At 27.3% G+C, this 15746-nt stretch overlaps 1 protein-coding gene across 4 annotated transcripts in view; it reads right to left on the bottom strand.

Annotated features, from left to right (window-relative positions):
* Positions 1–1852: 1852 nt before the first annotated feature.
* The window catches only part of LOC122510021, a 49825-nt gene continuing 35931 nt past the window's right edge, over positions 1853–15746 (bottom strand). The window contains exons 3-4 of one of the 4 annotated variants that reach the window (XR_006302405.1): positions 4037–4159; positions 1853–3201 (exon numbers count right to left, since the gene is read on the bottom strand). The gene's annotated coding sequence lies outside the window, so the exon portion shown is untranslated. The other 3 variants (XR_006302403.1, XR_006302402.1, XM_043624408.1) reach the window with 3 other exon arrangements.

The following is a 15746-nucleotide window of genomic DNA, read 5'->3' on the forward strand; positions in this document are numbered from 1 at the left end:
GAATTAAATTACTAGCTCAATACAATTTTTGAATATATTCGTCAAAAGAATTGAAATAATTTTATTATTTTCGAAAAGTAATTAAAATTCTTATGATGAATTCAATTATATTGAATATACTTAATTTTATAATAAAATTCTTTAAAGAAATTCAATTATTTTCGAAACAACTTTAATTGAATTTTTCGAAAAAATTTCATGATTTTTAAATATTTCTATAAAATTCTTCATAAACAATTTAATTATTTCTTAAAATTTTAATAAATTCTTCGCAAGAAATCACTTATTTTGAATACAATGTTAATAAAATTCTTCTTCATAAAATTCAATTGCTTTCGAAATTTCCAATTAAAATTATTAAAGAAACTCCATTAGTTTAAAAAAAAATTCAAAGAAATTTTTCAAAAAAATTTAATTAGGATTTTTAAAAATATTAATAAAATTCTTTGCGAGAATTTAGTTATTTTTCTAAATAAAGAAATTCTTTGAAGGAATATTCTATTATTATCAAATTTTTTGATAAAATTCTTTGCAACAATTCGAAGATTTTCAATACATTAATTTTAAAATTAAAAATATTTGAAAAGAAAAATTAAAAAAAGATTAAGAAACTAAAATGTAAACAACAATTAACTTCAAACTGCGAATAGGTTACCGAAACATGTACTTTTTTATTATTAATTTATAAATATTATTTTTAACTGAAATGTTTTGACATTTTTTTTAAATAATAAAAATATTAATTTATGAATGTTTAATGGTTATTATTATTAAACAATTTATTTATTTGCTGTAGTGTATTAGTGTCAATTAATGCTTAATTAAATCACTCAACAAGTCACTGAAAATAGAGCGCCTGTGTTCAGTTAGGTTCCGTAGCATAGTGGTTAGGGCGTTAGTTTCGTAGTCCGTAGTTCGTAGGTCGTTGGTTCAAGTCTCGCGTGCGTTAGATTTTATTTATTTCGTAGGTTTGCATTTATTCCGATTTTTCTGTATTGTATAGGTATAAGTATGCAATTTAATGATTATATGCACCGTTAAATAATTTAATTAACAAATATTAAATTAAAATTTTTTTTATATATATAAATGGATATGTATTAATCCCCACATATATACTAACATTATTTATGAATTCGCTATTGGTCACGATTAAATTAAAAAAAAAGTAAAAATCATTAAATAATAATGCCATTTATTAATAATTAAAGTTATTATAAAAATTAGTTAAAAATGATCTCAAATATGCTATGAGCAGTTTTTCCAGGGTTTTTGGAGAGGAAAGAATTCTGTAAGTAAGGGTCAAGCAGTATTTAATAAGGTTCTAGGAACACCTGCTTTCCCCCTTTTACCATCTAAATTTGTCGCTAACCAGGGGTTTGCAGGAGGTAATCAGAGTTAACTTGCAATGCAAATAAACTCTGCTTTCATCCTATTACATCCTTACAAACCCTCAGTTTTAAGGAGGTAAGCAGGTCTAAAAGTTCGAATCGGGCTAGAACCGACAAAGTGGTTCCTTTTCATGCGGACGTCCACATATTATTCCTATTACCTCAAATATAACGAATATTTTCGTACATTTTACTGACATAGATTTCAGTTTTATTTAATTTATTTATGTTACGGTCTTCGTCATTCAACAAATCATTTGACTTTTCATTAGAGAATTTCTCTACTCTGTCATTTAATATTTTTATTTCTGTATCTGGAAACAATACGTCTTCGGTATCATGCAAGCAAACTTTTGTTTTTGCTGCAAATGAGAAACCTACAACCTGGAGAGATTTCTTGTTTATGCTGCTAATGTTATTATGGGCAAGAATTTATAAAAAACCAAGTGAAAAACCGAAGATTTCTGAAAAATGCTGTAATGTATTTATTATTGAATTTTGTTAATTTTTGACATGAAAACAGTTAAATAATTATTATGTTTTTAGAAATGAATGTCATTCGTTTTTAGACAGTCGATTCACGGCTTTTAAAACGCAGGAGATGCTTTAATAACGTCTGCATAGTATTAATAGATAATTTCCCCAAAGCCTCTCTTCGTTTCAGATTTTTTAAGGTTTTGTATTTTTTCTGACAAATCTCTAATTTTCTTTCGAGACGAGATGTTGACAACTGTAATTATTTTATCATAAGTATTCTTCGTAATGTTTTTCATCAGCAGCAAACATAATAAAATTAATGTCTTGATCTTTGTATATGCAACATTGACAAGAGCTTCAAATCCGTAATTTAATATTAATATTTTATTTGACTTTAATATAAAAGCACTAAATTTAATTAGTTTTATTTTATTCGCATAATTTTTCTTCACAATTAACTTTTTCAAACTAAAATCAATTCCTTCCAAAATTTTAATTTTAACCTGTATATCAGAATCATTATTATTAACACTAGTACGAATGTTTCTGTGCATGTTTCTAAAATAGAGTTTAGTTTCCTTTAATTTTTCTATGTTACGGCCTCCGATATTCAACAAATCATTTGACTTTTCATTGAAGAATTTCTGTACTCTATCATTTAATATATTTATTTCTGTATTTGAAAACAATACGTCCATGGTACTATACAAGCACACTTCTGTTTTTGCTGACAAGGAGAAACCTACATCCTAGAGAGATGTATTGTTTATGTTTCTGGTGTTTCTAATAGCTTGAATAATATTTTCATCGATAGAAGAATTCACTTTACCTATGACTTCTGCGTTCCTAAAGAAGGCAACTCGATTGTTATGATTTACTACATGTTGTATAAAGTCTTTTGAATCTTTAGATAGATTAAATTCAGTTCTTGATTGTGATAATAAATTGTTTAATTGGTTGTTTATGTATTCATAACGGATTGGAAATCCACGGAGATTGTAAGGTGCTCTTGAGAAAATTACTGATATACTTGGAAAAATTTTGTTAAACTTGCCATTGAAAAACTTTTCCAGATTCTTCAAAAGACTTAGAAAATTTTCTATGATATCACTTTCAATGTCATAGAAGTTAACAACTAAAATGAATTTTACAGATTTCATTCTTCTTGTCAAACGGTACAGATAAAAAGAATTTTTTAAATCTTGAAGTGGGCCTCTAATGTCCTGAAATCCAGAAGTATTCCAGATTGTCAAATTCTGTAATTCTGTCCTTTTTGAGTTCCATTTTGAGGGAATATTAGTCACTGGCAATAATCCACTACTAATTTCTGGTCCTGTAGAATTTACGTCAAATTTTCTTATTATTATTCAATCATATCGACTAGACCCTCTGTAACCTGCCAGTTGATTGCCCATTAAGTAATTAATTAGTGTAGAGGAGAACGGGGCGAGGCAGCCAAGACTTACTTTTATTTTGTTGGTAAACTTCAAAAATTTACATTTGAATTATATTATAATAATAACATTAATTAAATTCAATTTAACATTTTAAGGAAATATAAATTTGTTATTCTTAAAAAATGGTTCCTAAAATTCAATGTTAAGTTTAAAATGTATTGGAGTAGGAAAAAAAGAGAAAACATTTAGAAGAACCAATAAAGTCAACACAAAAAGGCGAAAAATTTAGTGTTGGCTGCCTAACCCTAAGAGTACTTTTTTAAGAAAACATCCACAAAACCCGTAATATTAAAAATATCGCAATTTCATTAACACCATCGTCTTCAGCACTAAATTCTGCATTAAAAATCACTTTACAAGAATTTTATTCGTGTAACTCTATTAACTAAAATCACCAAAATAACTCTTAGAAAAGTTACATCCAAAAAGTCTGTTTTCATAAATGATACTGTCATTGCTAAACTGCTGCAGCAATAATGCCCATCTGTTAGCAACTAAAGTAAACTACCATAAGCAGTGTAAATTATCAATAGCGCACGATTTGAAAAAATTATGCAGAAATAAGAAGCAATTGGCTGCCTCGCCCCGTTCTCCTCTACTTTTTCCACTCATTGCGGTTCCAATGACAATTGCCGCATTTTTCCTTCCACCTCGAGATTCTATTTCCATTTGCTTATCCGCATCAACAAAAGCTTGTTTTAATTCATTCACCTCATCAATACTGAACTCGCATTTTCGGCTTCTGGTCATTGAAATTAATAAGCGGATTATTGCTATTCTGATCATGATTGATAAATGATAAGTTGTAACGCTTTTCTGTTGGTATTCAATGTCCTGAAACGTTGACAAAGATATTAGCTGAGCCGTGTGAAAAAATTTAGCTGTTTGTTAGGTATTAGTCTGTCTTAAAATATTAACCATAACAGATTAAGTGGGGGAAAGGCTTGCAGGTTGCCATATCTAAGAATTGCATTAAAAAAAAGAAAAATTATTTATATTAACATACCATCAGAAAGAGGACCTAAATAGCTACAAATTTGGCCAATAGATAATTTAAGGAGGAACTGGATAAATATTAGAAATTCTCAGAAATTCTTGAAATTTTGAGGTTTTTTTTCTTTTGATATAATAAATAAGTACCAAAAATTTCAGAATTTTTCACTGCATAGTTTAAAAGTTATAAAATTATAAATTTAACACGGTCTCTTATGGAGGAACCAACAAATTGAATCTTAACAAACGAAAAAATACTGTTTAAAAATCTCAACTTTTTTAAATATCTTTATAAATAAGATAAGACTTTTGTCTGTACATTGCATAGAATTTGAAATTTCATGTTTAGTTTTTCTATTCGAGTAGTAAGAATTCCAAAAATGACAATAAAAAAAATTATGTATGTATGTATGTATGTCTGTACGCAATATTTTGTCCGGGATAAACACAAAGACTACTTGACCGATTAAAACGAAACTTTACAGTCTCTTTGGTCTGAGTCTAACTTAAATTTATAGCCATATCCGATTGAAAAATATTAAGCTGAACGAAAGTTATAGCTTTTTTCACAAAATTCAAAAAATCAAAAAAATGCAAATTTTTTAAATTTTTGTCAAATTGATGTGACACTTTTTGTAGCTACTTTTTAATGTAAACACAACTAATTTTTACTATAAAAATGAAATATAAATAATTAATCCGAATTTTTAAGCCAAAATCATATTTTTGATTTTCGACAAAATTTTTAATTAATTTTTTTTGTTGAATATTGTTTAATTTTTTATTAAGTTGGTAGTGATATCGATTGATGTTTTTAAATTTTTAATTACATTCATTACATTTATTTTATTAAAAAGTTTAGAGTCATGAATTTGATGCCGATTACAAATTTTCTAAAATCAATTAACGTGAGAGTTTGCAATCAATTTCTATATTCATATTTTCAGGTTTTAAGTTTGAAAATTTCATAGTATGTATTATCATATTTAACGTAGAAAATAAAATATTTATGTTCAATATAAAGGGTATACAGTAAAAGTATCAATAATACTGAAATTTGACTTCAGCGGGCACTAGGACACAGAAAGTCCTTAAGATTTATGAATTGGGATTTATGAATCAAAATTTTCTTTTTTTGAATTCAAGAAATGTTTTAGAAATGACTTTGAAAATAAATAACAAATTCCTATTTATGAATTAAAATTGTTCTTCTTGAATTTTAGAAATGTTTGGGGTATGGTGTTGCTTTCCAAAATTCTATCCGGGCATTACACAAAAACGGGTAAAATGTAAAATCCCATGTGGAAATTTTTAATAGGGATATGGAAAAATTATACCATACAGTTTTACATAGGAATCAATATGGTTTCCTTTATAAAAGTAGATCCCATGTAGATTTCCCATGTGGGAATCAAAAACGTGTTATAATTTCTACTAATACATTTAACAGAGTGTCTATTAATCGGAAAGGTATCCCGAGAAATAGCCGGGAATTTAATTCGACTAGAAAAATCGGGAATTTTCTTATCTAATTAAAAAAAGTTTTATTATATTAATTCATTTTTAAAAAATTGTTTTTGCTTTAATTTCTATTGATGTAATATTTTTATTTGTCAAAATTTAAGACCTACTTTCAGATTACAATATAGGTCTTATTTTTGATTTTAGCAGTCGTAACGTGGGGACTACTTGCGATACAATTAGTTCGAATTAGACTCTTATATAACTCCAAAAGCTGGTGGAAAATTACTATTAATTATTAATGCATTAATTAAAATACTACGAACGCATAAAGTACTACAAATTGACAAATACTGTTCTGTAAATCTGAATTAGTTGAAAATAGTATTTGATAGAAAAAGTCATTTACTGATTTAAATGGTAATATTTTGATAATGAAATAGTTAATGGTAACTAATTATTAGTTTTTCCCAGTCAAATTAAATTCCCAATTGGTAGACACCTGTTCAATTATATTAGTAGAAACTAAAACCCGTCGAAGACGGGTACGACAGCTAGTAAATATATATGAAAGCTAAAGATGCCAGTTTTAATAAATAATTAATTTTGTGTGTCTTCACAAGCTAGTTTAACAGAAAATAATAAAAATACGAAAAGAAACACAAGTTTCTCAAAAGTTTTAGTAGAAACCAAGAAGACTAGAAACAGGAGGTAAAACTTCGGTAGTAGGGGTATGGCAATGCTGAGTCACTCAGCTGATGTATGGTCAGGCGTTTACTTTCAAAAAAGTTTTCGCCGCAATAGACCACATGGACTTCTGCGCATCTAAACACGTAAACACGGGAAAATATATTCTATAGGGTCAAACCATTTTATTTCAACTAAAGTGGTCGCGACCTATTTTTTAAAAAATTTGGTTTTGAAATATATTAAAAAGTAATGTTTTGAGATTATATTTCTGGTATTAATTTTTAAAAATATTTAATAGTTTATTCAAAAATTAATTTTTTATCTTTGGAGGTTTAGAAAAATGTCAAATTTAAGCACATTTTCACTAGATTAAAACTGTTTAGAATAAGATAAAATTAAATTAAATTTATACTGTATCATTAAAAAATGATTAAATTTTTATTTTTGACTAATCAAAGTGATTCTAATAACGAAATAAATAAAGAAAACTTAAATTAAAGCAGAAGACAAAAGTGTCGATTTAGCCACATTTTGAGAGCTTAATTTAGAGCAATATTTATAATTTTTTAAATTGAATTTTACCTTTTTGGATGTATTATTTATTGAAATTTTAAGATTTCTTGGTTTTATCTTTTAAATTGCAGCTGAAACGAAGAAATTTTCGATAAAAAAGTCACTCATTTGGAGGTTTTGTCAATTTTGAAATCCTTATATCTCTTTTGGAGAAAAATGAAAAATCCAAATTCTCTTGCCATAATTAAATCAATTCTTCGCTTATTCTCTTCTAAAGTTTGACGTTGGTCCCAAAAATAGTTTTTTAAATAAACGCATTTTAAAATTTGTGTTTTGATTCTGCTTTTAACAGGTTAAATTATCACTTGTTTTCAAACTGAAGTTTGCTTTTATATTGTCGTTTTATATTTTCAATAAAATTCAAATTTGTAAGATAATGAAAAGGCCTATTTTACGGTTTGTTTAGATAACATTTATTTTGAAATCCCAACTAGTTTCGAACCATACATGGTTCCTCATCAGGGGATGAATAATTTTCACAAATACATTATCCAAAATTAAGACAAAGCACAAAAGATTTCAAAAAGGATTAAATTATAAAATGATCTGAAAAAGAAAAATTAAAAAATTGTTTCAAATCTAATTGTAATGTATTTTAAGGTTATATTTTAATTTATGAAAAAGAGAAAGTAAAAAAGTTTCTTACCCTTTAGAAAAAAAATAAGCATATAATAAAAAATTTTTCAAAAAATTTTTTATAATCCATATTGATTTTTTTTAATATATAATTAATAAATTTTAAAAATTTTGTAGAAGCACATTTTTTTAGAAATGTGTTTCTATGATTAAAGAGTTTTGACAGAGAGGTTGGGTTATGTAGTAGGGTCCAGGTATTGTTGGTAAAGAAGAAATCTATGTTATTGGACTTTTTAAATTATGTTTTATAAGAAGTAATTAAATTATAATATACTTTATCTAAATTATCAATATCTGTTCTATAATTAATACTATTAGTATTATTTTTTATATAGAACATTTCTAAATTTTTTCTTTTCCAATTATTTGTTTCAATATGTAAAATATTTATATTGTCAAAATCAAAAGAATGTTTATTATCAAAGGTATAATTAGTTAAAGCATTAATATTTTGGTTGTGAGTAACGTAACGTTTATGCTCTTTTATTCTAGTTTTAAGATGTCTTAGAGTTTCTCCGATATAACAACTATTACAATTTTTGCATTGAATTTTATACACACATCCAACCTTCTGAAATTTCTCTGTTGGATCTTTAAAATTTGGAAAGATACCATTTTTTAAATTATTAGAGTTAGTGAAAACTAAATTGAAATTATGTTTTTTGAAAATATTAAAGAGAATTTCATCAAAATTTTGAATATATGAAATGCTTATAATTTTTTCAATTGGAAGATTGTTGTTGTTTATTTTTCTCCTATGTGAGTAATTAGTAAGAGCACTATACCTCTGTGAATCTTTCTATTTAACAAATCAATTGGGTATCCGTTAAGTAGTAAAGTTCTTTTAACAATATCAAGATTTTCGAGATGGAATTGTTGATCTGACAATTTTATAGCCCTATCAACTAGAGTATATATAATGCCAATTTTATAACTTAGAGGATGATGTGAATAGAAATTCATATATCTGCCAGTCCAGATAGATTTACGAAATTAATTTGTTATAACAAAGTTATTACTGTCAATTGAGAGGGAAAGATCTAGAAAATTAATTTTATTATTATTATATAATTCTAAAGTAAATTTTAGGTGTTTATCGATGGAGTTAAATCTACATAATATATCATCCACCTTATTTGAAGGTGCACAAATTAATATATCATCAATATATCGAAAGTAAAAAATAATTTTATATTTAATTTTGCTTAAAATTTTATCCTCAATACCCTCCTTGACAATATTAGCTGCACTTGAGGATATTGGGGAACCCATTGGTAAGCCAAATATTTGTTTATAAAATTCTCCTTGAAATTGACAGTATGCAGAGTTTAAACATAGATTTAAAGCTTCAAGAAAATCACCCTGCGAGAGGTTTGTATGTTTTTCAACTTCTGACCATTTGTTTTTAATAGTGTCATTGATAAGTGTCCAAGATATGTTTGTATACATGGAAACAACATCGAGTGAAAAGATAGTAAAATTTGGTGGAATAAAAATATTGTTAATTTTATTTTTAAAATCCCAGCTGTCTTTAATATAGTGATTATTATCAGTATTTAGGGATTTTTTAAAAATATTTGATAAAAGTTTTGATAAATTATATATTGGATTGCCTAAAAAAGATGTAATTGGTCTCATAGGAATGTTATTTTTATGTAACTTTGGTAGTCCATAAAACTTTGGAGCGACACCGTTTGTGCAATTAAGAAAATTATAAGTACTTTTTTTAAAGTATTCTTTATTTAAAAAGGATTTTAAAAGATTTCGTAAACAATTTTGAATGGAGATTGTAGGATCAGAATTCAATTTTTTGTAAGTATTCGTATCAGTTAAAAGATTAAGTGTTTTCAAAATATAATCATTTTTTGTTATAATGACAGTTTTGTTACATTTATCGGCCGTGGTTACAATAATATTTGTATTTGAGTTCAAAAATTTTTTTGTTTCATTAATATTATTAATTAAATTTTTTTGTGTGCAATTAAGATTAGATTTATTAAAAATTAAGTTTTGTAACCAATAAGAAACATTTCCTCTAATGGTATTTTTAGTATCAGAGGGAATATTTCTCATGCCGTATTCTATATTTGAAATTATATTGGGAACTGGTATTTGCTTCGAAGAGTATGGAAATCCAAAGCTACCTCCCAGAGCCAAAATATTAGAGACATTTTTAGGTATATTTAATGAAGTTAAATTTTCAATCTAATTTGCGTTTGTTTTTATTTTAATAATTTGCTGAATTTTTAATTTTTTCGATTTTAAGTTTTGAAAAATTTTTTAGTTTTAATTGATATTTATTGAGATTCAAATAAACTTGTTTTTTTAGTTCTGTAAAAATGTCATTATTAGTTAATCGTAAAATTTTAATGTTGAAAAAATGTAAATTTTTATATAAATATTTAATTTCACTTGATATAGTGTTTATTAATTAATTAACATTTAATTGTTCGAATTCAAAACGCAAAAATTAATTTTTAATTGAAACATCTTCATATAAAATTGAAGTGGAAACTCTTTTCATTCGAAGAATGGAATCTGATATAGGTGTCAAACTGTGATTGTTTCTCGTTCCTGGAATTGTACGAGCTGAATTAAATCTTCGATTTAGGTGTCTTTCGTTCCTTTTTACTTCCTTTTCATCGGTTTTAATAAAATATATTCCACGAATGTTAGTGTTGCAAAACTCGAACATTTCTTCGACATTTAAAATGCATTTCCCATTAGTCATTTGCAAGCTTGCTTTTCTCACGAGACGTTTAACAGTCCCACCTACCCCATCGCATGGACTTTTACCGTGGGATGTTCCAAAAAAGTTCCATGAAGCTCCAATATTAAAATCTTCTTTATGAAATGCCAGATTAATAAAATTTTTCCTGTTTTTATATTGACTAGCGGCTCCGTCAGAGAAATAGTGAATGAACTGTAAATTTGGAAATGTTGTTTTTAAAATATTTAAAATTTTTGTCTGGAACGTATAAACGGCGCTGGTTGAGTGGTCATTGCAATCTGAAAGAATGCAGAAACTGTCTGTTTTGGTTATATTTTCTTCCTTATAATATATAACAAAAGGATGTAAAGTCGCTTGATCGTTAACCCAGTGTCGTGATTGAATTTAGTCTTGAATAAGAAAAGAATAATTTTGTGCAAAGTCTAAAAGAACAATGATATGATTTTCCTGAAGATTTTCTTTCAGCCATTTAAGATAGGATGTTTGAGATTTTTATACATACTCGTGTTGCTTTAATGAGAGAAGCTGTTGTCTTAAGGACTCGATGAACTCTAGGCGAGATTGAGAAACAGTTACCAAATCAGCCCTATATACGGTAATCCATTGTTTATATTTAAATACCTCTTCGTTACTCATTGACGATTCTATTACACTATAAACATCTTCAAACCCAGGACAAGTTTCACAATTATTAATCATACATTTTTTATTTCCGACATCACATACGCCCAATTTTAATAAATCATGAATCGTAGTTTTTTCTTTCATCGCGATTAACATTAATTTAACGTTTTCATGCTGCACGCAGACGCAAACAGAATGTGTATTACTTGGTCTCAATTCTGCAAATTTCGAAACCCCTATTTTTCCATTTGGCTCTATTTCTTTAAATCGAATATATAACTCCTTTAAATTTAGTCAAATTAAACGCTTCTGTTTCTTCTCTTTTTCTCCCAATTCATTTCGAATAGACACATAGTCTTTTGCACCCGGACAAAGTCTACTATTTTCATCGCTTTGGTAAGATTCAATTGCTTTAGATTTTATTTCTTCCTCTATTCCACTACGTTGTTTATGTAAAACTTCTGGTAACACACCGAGATCTTGCGTCAACTTTCTGGCTTTCTTAGCTTCGTATTCACTAATATTAAATTCCTCGCACAAACGATTAATTGTCCAAAATTTAGGTGTTAAACTCAATATCTTTATTCTTTCTTCCATTCTACTACACAATTTAAATTTCGCTTTTAAATTTTCTATTAAATCTTTGTAACTTTTAGCCAGTAAACTTTCTTCCGAGTCTAGGTTCGACGTTTCTAAATCAAAAGATTCATTTAATTTTTCTCTCATTGATAATGATGCATCATTTATTGCTTTTTCAATAACCCTATTTCTTTTTTCTAAATTCATTTTACGTATTTTAGGTAAACTTATTCCCAACGATATTAACATTTCATCTTGGCCAGTTTTGTCTGATAGTTTGTATGCAGGATCATTTGAAATTTGTAATTCGAAATTTTTTTCACTTACTTGAGAATAAATTTTATTTCTACATCTGGCACATAAACTTTTACCGGGAATTAATTTAATAAAATCAACACTATTTGAAAATGATAATGTTACTTCTCTTAAAGATTTTGTTATAGGTTGAGTATGAGAATCAAAAGGATTGCAACAATTTTTTCCAAAATACTGGTGATATTTTTGGAGATATTTGTATTCGTGTCCATCACAGATTATACTGATAATTTCTTTAGTTCTTAATTTCAATAATAATTTATCATTTTCAGTAAAATCTCTTATTGATTTAGTTAATGGGTTTAATGAACTTTTACAGGGTTCGTTAAAATAAAGACCAATAGAGCACTGCATTTTTTAAGTCGTCAATGAATTAATCTACAGGCATAAATTTATATTTAAAATTTTACAACTGTCACATAAAATAAATGAAAAGCATAAAAATTATTTTTGAAATTAATACTTCTTTTATTTTATGTGATAGTTGTATTGAACGATGCTGAAAAATGGTCAAAATTTGCCCCCAAAGGGGATTGTAAAAGAAGTATATGTTTTTATAGATTTTAACCTGCTGAATCCGAAAATCAACCTAAGAAAGTTCTAAACCTTGGGGAAAGGGTTGAAAAACCACCCTTAACTCAGAGACACAATTTTCAATAAAAAATAGTAAAATATGATAAAATTATTAAATAAGAAATGTTTACACTATAGTTTAATAAACTAAGGTAACAGTAATAATAACCGCATAATTTAAATCACGATTACGACCCTTGCAGTTTAAAAAACTACCCCCTCATACATCAACACTTATGCCAAACCCCCAAAAAGGTATAAAACGGCAATATATTGATACATAACAAAGCAATAATTAATCCTTTAAAAATAAACAACGTTTACCACTACTGCAGGAATATCGGCCACCCTAAATATGTTAAAAAACCACCCCTAAACAACCAAAACCGAAGAAAAACTTAAAATGTTATGGACTAAGTTTCTAATGTTTTTGTTAAAGAGTTATCCCTACCAATGACAAATAAGCCACTATTGTTACATCTACCATTAACTCAACAACCCTTAATCATGATCAGAAACTACCCCTATATCATCTTCAAAAAATAACCTCCGAAGTTACAAATTACAAACCAAATTATTTTGCTATTTATGACACTTAAAATATATTTATTTGATATGATGATAATCAATTTATTGCAATTAATAAAGAAAACACATAAAATATTCAAACCTTGAAGGTACAGTCTTTGGTGGTCCAATCAATGAAGATCAGGGTCATGGGACCCAACCACTGAAGGTAAAAAACATTGTTGACCACTCAATGAAGATCAATGTTATCAGGTTCAACCACTGGAGGTGAGAAACATTGTCCAATCAATGAAGATCAGGGTTAACAGATTCAAACCACTAAAGGTAAGATACATTGTTTTCCAATCAATGAAGATCAGGGTCATGGGATCCAACCACTGAAGGTAAAAAACATTGTTGACCAATCAATGAAGATCAGGGTTATCAGGTCCAACCACTGAAGGTAAGAAACATTGTTGTCCAATCAATCAGTGGTTGGACCTGATAACCCTGATCTTCATTAATTAGTTAACAATGTTTCTTACCTTCAGTTGTTGGATCCCATAACCCTGATCTTCATTGATTGGACAACAATGTTTCTTATCTTCAGTGGTTGGACCTGATAACACTGATCTTCATTGAGTGGTCAACAATGTTTCTTACCTTCAGTGGTTGGACCTGATAACTCTAATCTTTATTAATTGGACTACAATGTTTCTTACCTTCAGTGGTTTTATCTCATAAACTCTGATCTTTATTAATTGGACCACCAAAGACTGTACCTTCAAGGTTTGAATATTTTATGTGTCTTCTTTATTGATTGCAATAAATTGATTATCACCATATCAAATAATTATTTAAAGTGTCATAAATAGCAAAATAATTTGGTTTTTAATTTGTAACTTCGGAGGTAATTTTTTAGGAATGATATAGGGGTAGTTTTTGATCATGATTAAGGGTTATTTGTTATTGGTAGGGATTACTCTTCAACAAAACATTAGAATCTTAGTCCATGACATTTTAAGTTTTTTTTTCGTTTTTGGTTGTTTAGGGGTGGTTTTTTTTAACATATTTAGGGGTGGCCGATATTTCTACAGTAGTGGTAAACGTTGTTTATTTTTAAAGGATTAATTATTGCTTTGTTATGTATCAATATATTGACGTTTTATAACTTTTTGGGGTTTTGGCATAAGTGTTGATGTATGATGGGGTAGTTTTTTAAACTGCAAGGGTCGTAATCGTGATTTAAATTATGCGGTTGTTATTACTGTTACCTTAATTTATTAAATTATAGTGTAAACGTTTCTTATTTACATAATTTTATCATATTTTACTGTTGTTTATTGAAAACGGTGTCTCTGAGTTAAGGGTGGTTTTTCAACCCTTTCCCAAAGGTTTAGAACTTTTTAAGGGTGATTTTCGGATTCAGCAGGTCAAAATCTATAAAAACATATACTTCTTTTACAATCCCCTTCGGGGGCAAATTTTGTCCATTTTTCAGCATCGTTCTTTATTTTAAATATGAATTCATGACTATATATTAATTCACTGTCGACTTAAAAAAATGCAGAGCTATATTAGTATTTATTTTAACGAACCCTGTATAAATTTATCAAACCAATTAACAAAATCAGTAAGATATTTTACTGAAAATGACGATTCATTATTGAAATTGAGAACTAAAGAAAATATTAGTACAATCTGTGATAGACACAAATGCAAATATTTCCAAAAATATCACCAGTATTTTGCAAAAAATTGTAATCCTTTTGATTCTCATACTCGACATATAACAAAATCTTAATTAGAGGTAACGAAGTACGAACTATCAGAGAAAATTGGCCAAGATGAAATGTAACAGAAAATTTAAAAACGAAATTTAAATTGTGTTGTAGAAAGGAAGAAAGAATAAAAATATTAAGTTTAACACCTAAATTTTGGACAATTAATCGTTTGTGAGAGGAATTTAATATTAGTGAATAAGAAGCTAAGAAAGCCAGAAAGTTGACGCAAGATCCCAATGTATTACCAGAATTTTTACATAAACAACGTAGTGGAATAGAGGAAGAAATAAAATCTACAGCAATTGAATTTTACCAAAGCGATGAAAACAGTAGACTTTGTCCAAGGGCAAAAAACTGTGCCTATTCAAAATAAATTTGGAGAGAAAGAGAAATGACAGATCGTTTTGAATTCGAACAATTAAATGTTAATTAATTAATAAACACTGTTCCTTTGTTTAAAAATCGATAATTATTTGTCTTTTAATTAAAAAAAGAATATAATTTGAATACAGAAAAAATTAATTCATAAAATTGTTTAAATATATTTGAAATTACAGTTTGAATGGAATTATAAATACTTGGTTTTAATTTAAAAATCAATAATATGTGATTTATAACTAAAAAGGGGGAAGAATTTAAATAAGAAACTTATTTCTAGAAAATTTTTAAATATCAATTTGAAATTAAACTTTGAATTTTATTGAAAATATAAAACGACTATATAAAAGCTAACTACAGTTTGAAAACAAGTGATAATTTAACCTGTTAAAAGCAGAATCAAAACACAAATTTTAAAATGCGTTTATTTAAAAAACTAATTTCGGGACCAACGTCAAACTTTAGAAGAGAATAAAGGAAGAATTGATTTAATTATGGCAAGAGAATTTGGATTTTTCATTTTTCTCCAAAAGAGATATAAGGATTTCAAAATTGACAAAACCTCCAAATGAGTGAC

Source organism: Leptopilina heterotoma, unplaced genomic scaffold, assembly GCF_015476425.1.
Source record: "Leptopilina heterotoma isolate Lh14 unplaced genomic scaffold, ASM1547642v1 Lhet_65, whole genome shotgun sequence".
Taxonomy (NCBI): Eukaryota; Metazoa; Arthropoda; class Insecta; order Hymenoptera; family Figitidae; genus Leptopilina; species Leptopilina heterotoma.